At 39.4% G+C, this 15,372-nt stretch overlaps 1 pseudogene; it reads right to left on the bottom strand.

Annotated features, from left to right (window-relative positions):
- Positions 1–13,628: 13,628 nt before the first annotated feature.
- LOC147005033 (14-3-3 protein eta-like) lies at positions 13,629–14,511 on the bottom strand (annotated as a pseudogene).
- Positions 14,512–15,372: the final 861 nt, after the last annotated feature.

The raw sequence follows: 15,372 nt of genomic DNA, 5'->3' as shown, positions 1-15,372 counted from the left end.
TGTTATTCCCCCTACAGGGTTCCAAATCCCATCAGTTCTTGGGTACTTTCTCTAGCTCCTACATTGGGGGCCCTATATTCCATACCATAGATGACTGTGAGCATCCATTTCTGTATTTGCCAGGCATTGACATAACCTCACATAAGTCAGCTATATCAGGGTCCTTTTAGCTCAATCTTGCTAGCATATGCAATAGTGTCTGAGTTTGGTGGCTAATTATGGGATGAACCCCCAGGTGTGCAATCTCTGGTTGGTCCATCCTATTCTCAAAGACCAAACTTTGTCTCTGCAACTCCTTCCATGGGTATTTTATTCCCTATTCTAGGAAGGAATGACATATCCATGCAGTTGGTTTTCCTTCTTCATTTTCTTGTGTTTTGGAAGTGGTACCTTGGGAATTCTAGGTTTCTGAGCTAATATCCACTTATCAGTGAGTGCATATCAAGTGACTTCTTTTGTGATTGGGTTACCTCACTCAGGATGATATCCTCCAGATACATCCATTTGCCCAAGAATTTCATAAATTCATTGTTTTTAGTAGCTTAGTAGTACTCCATTGAGTAAATGTACCACATTTTCTATATCCATTCTTCTGTTGAGTGACATCTGAGTTCTTTCCAGCTTCTGGCTATTATAAATAAGGCTTCTGTGAACATAGTGCAGCATGTGTCCTTACTACCAGATGGAACATTTTCTGGGTATATGCCCAGGAGAGCTATTGCTGGATCTAGTGGTAGTACTAGGCCCAGTTTTCTGAGGAACCTCCAGACTGATTGCTAGAGTGGTTGAACAAGCAATGGGGGAGTGTTTCTCTTTCTCCACATCCTTGCCAGCATCTGCTGTCACCTGAATTTTTGATCTTAGCCATTCTGATGAGTGTGAGGTGGACTCTCAGGATTGTTTTGATTTGCATTTCCCTGATCAGTAAGGATGTTGAACATTTTTTCATGTATTTCTCAGCCATTCAGTATTCCTCAGTTGAGAATTCTTTGTTTAGCTCGATACCCCATTTTTAATGGGGTTATTTCAATTTCTGGAGTTCAGCTTCTTGAGCTCTTTGAATATATTAGACATTAGTCCCCTATCAGATTTAGGATTGGTAAAAATTGTTTCCCAATCTGTTGGTGGTCTTTTTGTCATATTGACAGTATCTTTTGCCCTACAGAAGCTTTGCAATTTTATGAGGTCCCATTTGTCCATTCTTGATCTTGCAGCACAGGCCATTGCTGTTCTGTTTAGGAATTTTTCCCCTATGCCCATATCTTCGAAGGTTTTCCCCACTTACTCCTCTATAAATTTCAGTGTCTCTGGTTTTATGTGGAGTTCTTTGATCCACTTAGTATTGAGCTTTGTACAAGAACATAAGACTGGATCAATTCACATTCTTCTACATGATAACTAGCAATTGTGCCAGCATCATTTGTTGAAACTGCTGTCCTTTTTTTTTCCACTGGATGGTTTTAACTCCATTGTCAAAGATCAGGTGACCATATGTGTGTTGGTTCATTTCTGGACTTCAATTCTATTCCATCGATCTTCCTGTCTGTGCCTGTACCAATACCATGCAGTTTTTATCACAATTACTCCATAGCACAGCTTGAGGTCAGGCATGGTGAATCCCCCAGAGGCTCATTTATTGTTGAGAATAGTTTTTGCTATCCTAGGTGTTTTGTTATTCCACATGAATTTGCAAATTGCCCTTTCTAACTCAGTGAAGAATTGAGTTGGAATTTTGATAAGGATTGCATTATATCTGTAGATTACTTTTGGCAGGATAGCCATTTTTACTATATTAGTCCTGTCAATCCATGAGAATGGAAGATCTTTCCATCTTCTGAGATCTTCTTCAATTTCTTTCTTCAGAGACTTGAAGTTCTTGTCTTACAGATCTTTCACTTCCTTAGTTTAGTCACACCAAGGTATTTTATATAATTTGTGACTATTGAGAAGGGTGTTATTTCCCTAATTTCTTTCTCGTCCAGTCTATCCTTTGTGTAGAGAAAGGCCACTGATTTGTTTGAGTTAATTTTATATCCAGCTACTGTGCTGAAGCTGTTTATCAGGTTTAGGAGTTTTCTAGTGTGTGTTTAGGGTCATTTATATATACTATCATATCATCTGCAAATAGTGATATTTTTGCCTTCTTCCTTTCCAATTTGTTTCCCCTTGATCTCCCTTTGTTGTCCAATTGCTCTGGCTAAGACTTCAAGTACTATATTTTGTAGGTAGGAAGAAAGTAGGCAGCCTTGTCTAGTCCCTGATTTTAGTGGGATTGCTTCCAGCTTCTCACCATTTAATTTGATGTTGGCTACTATTTTGTTGTATATTGCTTTTATCATGTTTAGGTATGGGCCTTGAATTCCTGATCTTTCAATGACTTTAATCATGAAGGGGTGTTGAATTTTGTCAAATGCTTTCTCAGCATCCTACGAGATGATCATATGGATTTTGTCTTTGAGTTTGTTTATATAGTGGCTTATTTGATGGATTTCTGTATATTAAACCATCCCTGCATCCCTGGAATAAAACCTACTTGGTCAGGATGAATGATTGTTTTGATGTGTTCTTGGATTTGGTTTCTGAGGATTTTATTGAGTAATTTTGCATCGATATTCATAAGGGAATTGGTCTGAAGTTCTCTTTTTTTGTTGGATCTTTGTGTAGTTTAGTTATCAGAGTAATTGTGGCTTCATAGACTGAATTGGGTAGAGTTCCTTCTGTTTCTATATTGTGTAACAGTTTGAGGAGAGTTGGTATTAGTTTTCTTTGAAGGTCTGATAGAACTCTGTACTAAAGCCATCTGGTCCTGGGCTTTTTTGGGTTGGGAGACTATTGATGACTGCTTATATTTCTTTTGGGGAAATGGGAATGTTAATATCGTTAATCTGATCCTGATTTAACTTTGGTATGTGGTGTCTCTGGAGGAAGTTGTCCATTTCATCCAGATTTTCCAGTTTTGTTGAGTATAGCCTTTTGTAGTAGGATCTGATGATGTTTTGGATTTCCTCAGGATCTGTTGTTATGTCTCCTTTTTCATTTCTGATTTTGTTAATTAGGATACTGTCCCCGTGCCCTCTAGTTAGTATTGGTAAGGGTTTATCTATCTTGTTGATTTTCTCAAAGAACCAGCTCCTGGGTTGGTTGATTCTTTGAATAGTTCTTTTTGTTTCCACTTGGATGATTTCAGCCCTCAGTTTCATTATTATCATCAGAACCCAGTATGCTGACCACAATGATTCCTGAATACTCCAGCACACCCAAAAAGCAAGACACATATTTAAAATCATATTTCATGATGGTGGCAGAAGATTTAAAGAAGGGCAGTAATAACCCATTTAAAGAAATACAGGAGAACAGTGCTAAGGAGGTAGAAGCCCTTAAAGAGGAATCACAAAAATCCCTCAAGGAAGTACAGGAGAACACAGCTAAACAGGTAGAAGCCCTTAAATAACTACAGGCAAACACTTCTAAAAAGATAGAAGAAACACAAAAATCCCTTAAAGAATTATAGGAAAACACAATCAAACATGCGATGGAATTGAACAAAACCATCCAAGATCGAAAAATGGAAGTAGAAACAATAAAAAAAAAAAAAAACTCAAAGGGAGAGGACTCTGGAGATAGAAACCCTAAAAAAGGTATCAGGAACCATGGATGTGAGCATCAGCAACAGAATAAAAGTGATGGAAGAGAGAATCTCAGGTGCAGAAGATTCCATAGGGAACATGGACACAACTATCAAAGAAAATGCAAAATGCAAACAGATCCTAACACAAAACATCCAGGAAATCCAGGACACAATGAGAAGACCAACCCTATGGATAATAGGAGTAGATGATAATGAAGATTTTCAACTTAAAGGTCCAGGAAATATCTTCAACAAAATTATAGAAAAAAAAAACTTCCCTTACCTAAAGAAAGAGATGCCCATGAACATACAAGAAGCCTACAAAACTCCAAATAGACTGGAGCAGAAAAGAAATTCCTCCCAACACATAGTAATCAGAACAACAAATGCACTAAATAAAGACAGGATATTAAAAGCAGTAAGGGAAAAAGTTCAATTAACATATAAAGGAAGGCCTATTAGAATTACTCCAGACTTGTCTGCCATTCTTGACAACTAGTCTTGAAATGGCCACATTGTCATTGGAGTGTCTCAGCTGAGGGTCTTGATGCCACCTGCCCTGTAATAATTGTAGATTAATGGATTTCTAGACCTGGGATGTGTTTAAGGTGTACAGTATTTGACTAACATGCACAATGCTCTTGGTTCCATTCTAGTCTGCAGTGCTATAGGGAAAGACAAATACAATAAAGGACCCAATTATATGAGGTACAACCTACAACAAAAGGAGAGTCACCTTAGGGGCTTTTAAGTCACTCTAACCTCCAGCCTTCCCCCAGATCCCTCCTTGAATTCTATTTCTTGTGTATTTTCATTAATTTTCATGTGTTTCATGGTGTGGGAAAATGTGCACAGTGTGTGTGTGTGTGTGTGTGTGTGTGTGTCAGAGAGAGAGAGAGAGAGAGAGAGAGAGAGAGAGAGAGAGAGACAGCGAGAGAGAGAGAGAGAGAGAGCATAAATACAGATACAGAGCTTATAATATTCTTTGCTTTAGATAATCAGTTGATGACTTGGGTCAGTAGGTATTCATCCTTGCTGCCAAGCCTAGAAACCTGAATTTCTTCCTTAGAATGCACATGGTACAGACAACAATCATCCCACAAAATCCTCTGGTCTTCATGTTTGTGTGTGTATGTGCATCTGTGAACCCATTTTATTTCTGTACAAAATGCTTTTGAAGACCATAGTGAAAAATGCTGTGTAGGAATACTCCAGATTTCTGCTCCTAATGTCTCTGGGCACCTTGCAGGTTACACTGACATGCTGGGCTACATCAACACACCCTGAATCCTTCCAGTGTGGCTGTTCTCAGTGAAGGAGTGGTGTGCATCTCTACCATGTAGATCAGCAAGATTTTGATGTATTGCATTCTGCAGTTCCTAAAGTGAGACAAAGCCTCATCTCATGGAAAGTTAGATAGGATTTGATGTCAGGGAACAAACTAGGGCTAAATTCAGTCAATTTGATAAAAAGGGTACAATACAAATAATCAATATAACCAAGACCCAGTTCCTTGAGAAAAGTCAAAAGGATAGACAAATGTTTTGCCAAACTGACTGAAAGGCAGAGAGTCAATTTCCAAATTAACAAAATCAGAAATGGAACAAGAGGCCTAGCAGTGGACACTGAGGAGATTGAAAGAATCATCAAGTTTTACTGCAGAAGCCTGTACTGCAGAAAATTGGAAAATCTAAATGGTATGGGTTATTTCTAAACAGTTTTCAACTATCAAAACTAAATCTTGTCTAGTAACTAACAGTTTCATGAGCCCTAAGGAAATAGAAACAGTCATGAAAGTTTTCCATTCCAAAAAGCCCAGGGCCAAAATGTTTTAGTGCAGGATTCTATGTGACATTCAACAAAGAGCTAATACTCCACAAATTATTCACAAAATAGAAACAGAAGAAACATTGCTAACTCATTCTGTGAGGTCATAGTCACTCTGATACCCAAACCACACAAAGTCTCAACATGGAAAGAGATATTCAGTCCAATTTCTCATTTTTAACCTTTCCTAGCAAATTTTCTTATCTTGCTAATAGGGAAGAACATGTCTTCCTTGTGTATTTACAGTTGTGAAATTAGGCACTGCTATAGGACAGAAGGTGATTGTGTTGTAAGAAGTGATGTAAATTGCCAGTGCCTGGAAAAACAGAAGTGGATGCTCACAGTTATCCACTGGACAGAGCACAGGGTCCCCAATGGTGGAGCCAGAGAATGGACCCAAGGAGCTGAAGGGGTTTGCATCCCCATAGGAGGAGCATCAATATAAACTAACCAGTACCCCTAGAGCTCCTAGTGACTAAATCACCAAAGAATACACATGGTGGAACTGGTGTCTCTAGGTGCACATGTAGCAGAGGATGGCATAGTTGGTCATCAATGGAGGAGAGGCCCTAGGTCCTGTGAAGCTTCTATGACCCAGTAGAGTGGAATTCCAGGACAGGAATGGGAGTGAGTAGTTTGGGGAGCAGGGAGTAGGGGGAGTAGATAGGGGATTTACAGAGGGGAATCTAAGAAAGGAGATAACATTTGAAATGGAAATAAAGAAAAATATCTAATTAAAAAAAAAGAAGTGATGTAGAATAGAGAGAAACATGCTCATAGGGAAGCTAAAATTAGACCAGAAAACTTCTAGAAACAATGAACAAATTCAGCAGTGTAGCAGGATGTAGAATCGACTGATGTTAATCTTTCTGATAGTGTTTGGGTAAGATATTGTACTCTTAAGTTAGGGAAACTCCATTTACATTTTTATATGTAGACATGTATGCTTGTACTTTGGGAAGGTTGTATAGTAGTAGAATTCCATACTTCTGAGTAGTCTTATTTTGAAAAATAATTGTAATTGTTTTCTAATCCAGTCATATGTATGTGTGCAAGTGAATGAGAATATTCACATGTAACCCACTTGCCAGAGAATATGTGTGGAGATCAGAAGGCAACATAAATAAGAGTCAGTGTCCTCTTTCCACTCTGTGTGATCAGGTTTTCAGTGTTGGCAGCAAGGGACTTTACCCACTGAGTCATCTTGACAGCACTTTAAACTTCATGTAATTTCAATTGTGCACTCTGGGATATCACCCAAGTGACTTTCATGGGAGGCCACCAAGGGGGATTAGTAATTAGTAATTTTTGCACGGTTTATATTGCCTTAGACTTTCATGCTCCTTACATTAGTGCATTAGACATTAGGGGCTATTTCACTTTTCAAGTTTTTAACAGGTGTATTCATTTAATTAATATCTTCACATTGTTCTGGTGAAGCTGAGTTGTGGTAGAGTTACGTGAGTAGTTTACCAGTTAAATCCTCACTTCAGGGTCAGAGAGGGCACAATGTATCCTCTATATTATGCCCAGAGGAGAATGCTCACTTGGGGGTATACCCTCAGTGCTTAGTACACCCAGTATGCAAATGTCATACTAACCAATTAACAGCAATCATCCTTCACTTCTATCACTTTGGGAATCTTATTTGGCACACCTAACACTAAGTGGTTGTTTCTGACCTAGGTTTTCTCTTAGCATGGCTTGGCTTGGCCCAGCTTGATACTGTGTTTAAGTTGGCACCCATGGCTTCAGAAGTAGTGTCAGTGTTCTAAGATCCCATTTGTGGGGGAGGGGAGGTTGCAAGTCACTGCCTGGTGGGTCCTACTGACCCTGCTCAGCACACCCCTTCAGCTTGCCCTCTGCCTCAGCTTCACATCTGACATTGCTGTCATGTGTGAAAAGTATTTCATGCCAGTTTCCACTGTACCTTGATGTGCCTGGGTCCACTTGCTTTCTTAAGAGATAACTTGCCAGGTTTAATCAGCTCATTTACAGATCTTTCAAAGAAAGTACATATTATTTTGATTGTTTTTTTAAAGGGTTTCATTGGTGAGGTTTCTCATCTCTCAACTTACCCATGGTCATATTTTTTAAGTCTTTCTAAATTGAGTACCATAAATCAGACACATATAAACAATTCCTGTGGACTATAAATGATATATGAATATTTATGTATTATGAATGTATTCATATAGTCACATTTGAGATTATTTTGTATAATATTGATAATATTGCAATCTTTTTAAACTAAAACAGTTTGAAATAATTGTAGATTCGCACATCTAATCAATCTTTAGACAAGGAATATAACACTTTCTTTCAGTGTCCTAGTTCTTCAGATACAACCCTCTAGAAAACTGCACTAGGAATCCTCCAACAGGGCCTTGGTGTTGACACAATCAAGATGCCACATCCTCTCTTTACTACAAGGATCACTTCTGCTATTTAGTAACCACACCCATGGTTTTACCTATTTCTTCAGATCCTGGATTTTACCGGTGTCTTATTTACTTTTCTATTGCCGTGCAGATACACCATGACCAAATAACTTACAAAACAAAGTAATTAATAGGGGAATTGCTGGGCATAAATCCATGGTAAAAAGAATAGCAGTAGGCTAGGAGACAGGCATGGTGCTGTAGAAGTAGCTGAGAACTTATTTCTGATTCACAAGTTGGAGGTAGAGAGAAAAAGAGACAATGCCTGGCGTGGGCTTTTGAAATCTTGAGGCCTACCCACAGGGACATGATTCATCCAACAAGGCCATATTTCCTAATCCTTATTGAAAAAGTTCAACCAACTGGGGACCAAGATTTCAAATATATGAGTCGATGTGGACCATTGTTATTCAAACCACTATATCTGGCAATCACTCCATATCTTTTCAGAATATTATATGAATGCAATCCCTCAGTGTGTTAGCTTCTTGTTTCATTTGTTATGTGTCCACTTCTATAAATATAGAATCAACTTGTTGTATGTCAATGAATTATCTCACTTTATTGCTATGTAACATTTCAAAGAACAAATGCTTATGGGTGGCTTAACAATCACATTTTGGAAGGATATCATGTGAGTTGTTTTGGGGTTGGTAGTATTATAAATAAAGTGGATTCAGTTTGTGAAGAACAACCTAGATTCTTCCCAGTAGAATAGGTTTTATGGGGATCCCCATGGAATCCCTTTGGTCAACAACTCAACTAAATGTAACCTAATTCCAGAACTGGAAACTTCAATTGACTGACTACACATAGGAGCCAGTGGCTTAAACAAGAAGTTAATGAGGCTCCAATAAGTACATACCAGGTGCTCTTTTCTCAAGTTCACCAAAGTCATCTCCAATCCCTAAACACTGCATTCTCTCAGAGGACTCAATTTAGGCTAGCTAGTATGATGTCTTTGTAGGCGTCAGACCCATGGACTGACAGTTATAAACAGCCAGTGCTAATTAGTTTCCCAACAAAATAGACCAAACTCTGAAGAAATGTCTGATTCCAAATCTCAAGCACATTAAAAGTGGCTAACATGAATGTGTTTGAGTGGGTCACTAGGCAATCAAGCCCACCATCATAGTCTAGAAGATGGAGATAGTATTGATAATTGTCTACATAAAGAAGAAGTTCATATGAGTCTGTTTAAAAGGAACCGAGGGACTCTAGACATGTTTCTACAGCCGGATCTAATCTGTCCTTGAATGCTGGTATTAGGCACTTGCTTGTCCAAGTAAGTTGCCTTGGCACCTAGTCACCTTGGCACCTCCTAGCAAGTTCAGCTCAATGATCTACTTAAATTGTTGGCCTCTGTTGGCCGCCTGGAACCCTGGGCTGTCATGACAGCAGTTGCTTGCTTCAACAGCAATGTATCTCCAGGAACTACACACTCCCTTTGGTAATATTCTTTATTTTATTTCATCTTATTCAGCTTTTGAAACTCTTTGTTTATTCAGGGTTACATTTGTATAGTACTGGCATATTGTAATTTTAGTGGAAGTTCTGAGTTCTTTTCTACAGTGGCTAAACCCACCACAAAATTTTGTTAGTTGTCCATTGTAGCCTACCACAGTTTGCTATGCCACTGTGTGTTATGTGTGCCCTTTGGAAGGATTGCAGTGATACCTCATTGAAGCCTTAGTCAGTGTTTCTCTAAAAACTAATGATGTTGAACATCTTCATTTGCTGAGTATAATCCCTATTTAGTGACATGTCTCTTACTGATCCTGTTATATTTCCAATTGAATATTTTATAATGAAATTTTATTTATGAATTTTATATTTGAGATAGTGGTCCTTGATGAAATTGGTGCCTTTCAAGTATTTACTTCTAGCTGTATCACATAACTTTACTGGCTTCCATCACAGACTGAAAACTTTTGGTTTAAGGGAATAAAATGCAGGCTCAAAGTAGAATGCATACTTTATATGTGTAAGGTGCTGTATTCAAAATTGAGTTCAAAGCATTTGTTTTAACATTTGTGATAAAGCTCAATTTGTAATTTTTAAATGGGTTTTGCTTTTGACGTGAAGCCCAAGAACACTTTCTTTGGCCCTAGATGCTAAATGTTATCCTCTGATGTTACCTAAAGGATTCTACTTGTACAAAATTATACAAGCTTTGAGACAGGTCCTGTCTAAAAGAAATGCAGGGAAAAAGATGGAGCCCAAATTAAAGGAATAACTGACCAGTAACGAGCCCACCTTGAGACCCATCCCATGGGCAGGCACCAGTCTCTGACACTATTACTGATGCTATGTTGTGCTTTCAGACAGAAGCCTAACATAGATAGATGCTCTCTGAAATGCTCTACCCAGCAGCTGACTGAGACAGATACAGATACCCTTACCCAAACACTGGACAGAGGTTGGGGACCTCTTGCTGCAGGTAGGAGAAGGATTGGAGTCCTTGAAGGAGATGGCAACCGCACAGTAAGATTGACAGTGTCAATTAGCCTATACCCCTGGAGCACCCAGAGACTGTGCCATCAACCAAAGAAGATATTTGGGCTTCTCTGATGCCACTGGCACATACGTAACAAGGCACATATTCCTTGTCTGGCCTCAGTAGGGGAGGATGCACCTAATCCTGCAGAGACCTGATGCAACAGGGTAGGGTCGACCTAGTGGGAGCTGCCCTCTCAGAGGGAAAGAGAATAGGAGGTAGGGGAAGAGTGGCAGCATGTGGGATGTAAATAAATACAAAATTATAAAACCTTAAAACTCTATAGTATAGGACAGTAATAGAGGATAATAGAATATAGGATAGGATAACCCTATAGTATAATAGAAGTCAGTTTGGAATTAATTTTTGAAGTTTGATGTTAGGTGGATTTCACCATATTTGTGGAGGTGCACTTGTCACTCCAGTATCAATTGCTTAAAGGGCTGTCCTCCCCCAACCATCAAAGTGCTTTAGATAACTGGTTTTTTGTTTTTTTGTTTTTTGATTTTTGTTTTTTGTTTTGGATGGGTTGGTGTTTATGTTTCTCTTTTGGTAGCCTGCCAAGTATCATCTTGTATGGAAACATTGGAACATAGCTGTGAAGGCTTCATGTAGACACCAGCTCAACTTCTCCACATTAAATGAGTTGTGTGGGTGTCATCTGTCCTCAGCAATGAGGCCCTCTGTCAAATTGTAGAGAGCAACCCATGGTCTTAGCCTGAGTTGTTTGGAGATTTCTATGGCCAACAACTCAATTGAATACAACCCAATCCCAGTACTTGAAGCCTCATTTTGTAGCAAGAGATGGCCAGTTGGGATTTGTATACCCTGATTTTAGGAGACTTCATCAGAATCAGCTGCATACATTTTAGGATATATGCACAGCACCATGTTTCCATATAATCCCTCAAAGGCATGTCAATTCTCTCCCTCATTCTCTCCCTCTCTTCACCTTCTTTCCTCCTGTTTCTATCTTCTTTTGCCCCCAGTCCACCTATGAAATCTACTAAGTTTCCCTTTTCCACGGAGATGAACGAGCCTTCCCCCCAGTTCCTTCCTCTATATATAACCTTTGAGGTCTACAGATTGTAGGTTGCTTTGCATTCATTTAATGGCTGATATCCATATATAAGGAAATGCATACCATATTTATATTTCAGGTCTGGATTACTAACTCAGTATTAATTATTTTTTGTAATTGCATCTGTTTACATGCAAACCTTATGATGTCATTTTTTATGATCTAATAAACTTTATTTTTTTAAAATGGTCATATTTCCATTTTTCCATTTTATTTCTAGGAAATTAAACCATTTTAATTATTATCTACCATCTAAAAAAGGTTATTGAATACTCCACACTAGATTAAGTTTAGAAGTTATGGTACATGCATACACTTTCAGGCTCTTTATGCCCACTGTCACAAGTACACATAAATGAGTGGGCAGGGGGACACCATGAAGCTGAATACAGCTGCATATGTACTGCTTAATGCAGGAAGATGCTGTCATTTCCAGAAGTTTTGTCTAAACTGTTTAAGTAAAAAGCTAGGAACAGAGTTCAAATACAGGTTTTGAAGAGACTTTCTACAGTATACTTTCAAACATAGGAGCTTTTCCCTTACACAAACTGAGATACAAGGATACTTTGTCTCACAGTGTTTCCCTTCCTAGGAAGAAGTCTCAGTAAAGCACTCACTTTTTCTAGGGAAGATTTTTGATGCTGCTCAGGAAAAGGAAGGAAATAATCATCTTAATTCTTCTTAAAGGATACAAGAAACATCACTAGATATAACTTAAAGTTGGTGGTTTTTACTTCCCTAGAAGGAACATCCATACTGTTACATGCATACAGTTATAGCAAGTCTAGGTGTGTTAACAAACCAAGGCATATTCAAGTATAATAAGATATGCTTGAAATTAAAAACAAAGTACATGAGATTTCAGCATTAAAATCATATTCTCAATCTGAATACATGTTATAAAATCAATGCAGAAGTGATTGCCATATTTTTACCATATTACAAAAAGCAATTGGTACCCAAGTCCATAAAGGCAGCAACAAAGCAGCTTGTCGACTGAAGATTATTGCTGCAAATCACACTGCATTCATTGCTCATTGTAAAAACACCGGTGTTTTCAGAAGTTGGGAATCTTCACAAAATTGTGGCTTATTTCTACACTTCTGTCCCTTCAAAACTTTTTAAGTAGTAATGCTAAAATCCCGAGGTCTGAGATCCTGAGTCAATATATTGCCACTTCCTTTCTGGTAGCTTGAGATTCATAGTGACAACTGACCTTGTGTATCCATTTTTCTCAGTGGAGTCTCATTCTGTAGCATGGGCAAGGATTTTATCTTCCCAAAGATGTTTTACTTATATTTGTATAGCAGGACTTTTACTTTTCTTTTTCTTTTTCTTTTTCTTTTTCTTTTTCTTTTTCTTTTTCTTTTTCTTTTTCTTTTTCTTTTTCTTTTTCTTTTTCTTTTTCTTTTTCCTTTTCCTTTTACTTTTCTTTTTCTTTTTCTTTTTCTTTTTCTTTTTTTATCCCCAAAGCAGCATTTATTTACTCTTTTAAGTCCAAAACATTTATTTTAGCAGTCTGGCATTTCATAACCACCCATCATAATTGACACAGGTTGACACACATGATGCTGTCAGGGTACACAAGTACAATAGCCAAAGAGTTACAAAAAATAAATCCATGATTCTTAATCACAATCAAAAAAAAAGTTACACATATCAAAAACTTCTGATGCAGTGCATTGAAAAGAAGGTGTGTGCACATTATAATTTAAAGAGGCACAGCAAGGGCTGCTGAAAGCTCACAAGAAACAGTTTATAAAGCTGATGGTGAAGGAACGAGTTGTTGCTGTGTCAGTTTCCATTAGCTGAAGGGAGGGGTGAGAGGGTCAAATTCATTTTTGCATGCACAAGATGTACTGCTTAACACAACACTATCAGCTTGTTTTAAATAGCAGCCATAGCCTGTGTTGGCTAATTCTCCTTTCTACACTCAATTACCATCACCTGGATTTACTAGAGATCAACAGACATAATAAAATGCCTTGTTCAGAACACACTTCTCTGCACAATTCAAAAAAGAAGCGTCCTGTGACTCAAAGCAACCATCAGTCCAGCAAATGCCCATGAAAGTTTTTTAGGGCAGATCTGAATAGCTGTGCTGCCAATACCGATAGGTTTAGCACTAAATATAGTGATTGTGGCAACGAAGAATCAGTGATAATGGGGGTGGTGGGTGAAGTAAGAGCCAGGGACCTGAAGGGTCTTCAGTTGCCTTCTCCTGCTTCTTCATCCTGCTGGTCGCTTGTCCAGAGGGTGCATGATGAGAGTGGAGTCCTTATAGGAATCCTCGTTTAGTGTGTCCAGCTCAGCTATAGCATCATCGAAGGCTTGTTTGGCTAAGAGGCAGGCCCGCTCTGGTGCATTCTGGATCTCATAGTAGAACACAGAAAAATTGAGGGCCAGGCCAAGCCGGATGGGGTGTGTTGGCTGCATGTGCTCTTTGCTGATTTCTAAGGCTTCCTTATACGCAGCCTCAGAAGCTTCAACCACACTGTTTTTCTTCTCCCCAGAAGCCACCTCTGCCAGGTAGCGGTAGTAATCGCCCTTCATTTTCAGGTAGAACACTTTGCTCTCATACTGAAAATCATTGCAGTTCTTGATAAGGAACTTGTCAAGCAGAGCCTAGACATCATTACAAACTGTCTCCAGCTCCTTTTCAATCTTCTCCCGGTAGGCTTTAACTTTCTCCAACTTCTTCTCGTTCCCATCTGCCATGGTTTTCTGCTCAATGCTACTAATAACCCTCCAAGAAGATCGCCTGGCACCAACTACATTCTTGTAGGCCACAGAGAGGAGATTTCTATCTTCATTAGATAGCAGTTCATTCAGCTCTGTCACCTGCCTTTCAATTGCCTGAAAGCAAGCCCACATTCACCCCGAGGGAAGCTAGGCACGGTGGTGAGCACCAGTGAGCCCGGCATTTGACAGTTAAGGCAGCAGCATTGGAGTTCAAGGCCAGCCTCATCTATTTAATGTGTTTGAGGCCAGCCTGAAATGCATGAAACCCTATCGCCTTCATGGTGGAGGCCTTATCTTCATAGCGCTCTGCCTGCTCTGCCAGTAGCGCCCGCTGCAGCAGCTGTTCTAGATCCCCCACATCGCTTGTGACTCGGCCTCGCCTCGCACGCCCACACCGCCTGCTCGCTTGCCCGCCAGTCTGCTTCCCGGTCACCGCCTAGGCTGCTACAGTGCACGCGCACTGGCTCGCCGGCTGGCGGGAGGCTGCAGGCTGTGCCGCCTCTCGTGCCTTCTCGCTGGCTGGCTGCATGCGATGTGGCCAGCGCTGCGGAGCCTCCTGGAGAGGATAGGGGGTGCAGCAGGCGGGCTGGCAGGCAGGGAGAGGACTTTTTCTTTAGGGAAGGAATTCAATTGTGCTGCAACATGTTAGATGCTACAGGTGGAGCAGAGTCATATAAAGTTATCTGTATCCTGTGTAGGCTCACCTACTAATGTACAAGGATTAGACAGTGTTCCAGTGCAACAGTCACAGAAAAACCTATCAGGTCTAATGAATTCTACACATGATGTCATTTTTTAACAGCTGAGTAATACTCCGTTGTGTAAATGTACCACAGTTTCTTTATTCCTTCTTCTGTTGAAGGACACATAGGCTATTTGCAGTTTATGGTTAATATAAATAGAGCAAAAATAAACATAGTTGAGCATGTCCTTATGGTAAAATTAAGCATCCTTAGGGTATAGACCCAAGTTGGACTTGGAGGTAGATTGATACTCAACTTTCTGAGGAACTACCATATTGATTCTAATAATGGCTGTGCAGGTTTGCACTCCCACCAGCAACGGAAGAGTGTTCCTGTTCCAAAACCTCACTGTGTTACTGATTTCTGATAGGCCTGTCTTTTTTTGTTCCTCCACCATGTTCCCTTGCAGTTTC

The sequence above is a fragment of the Mus caroli genome, unplaced genomic scaffold (genome assembly GCF_978045245.1).
Source record: "Mus caroli unplaced genomic scaffold, Mus_caroli_1 scaffold_4, whole genome shotgun sequence".
Taxonomy (NCBI): domain Eukaryota; kingdom Metazoa; phylum Chordata; class Mammalia; order Rodentia; family Muridae; genus Mus; species Mus caroli.
The sequence above is the reverse complement of the archived record's forward strand: the minus strand, read 5'-3'. Positions and strand labels throughout refer to the sequence as shown.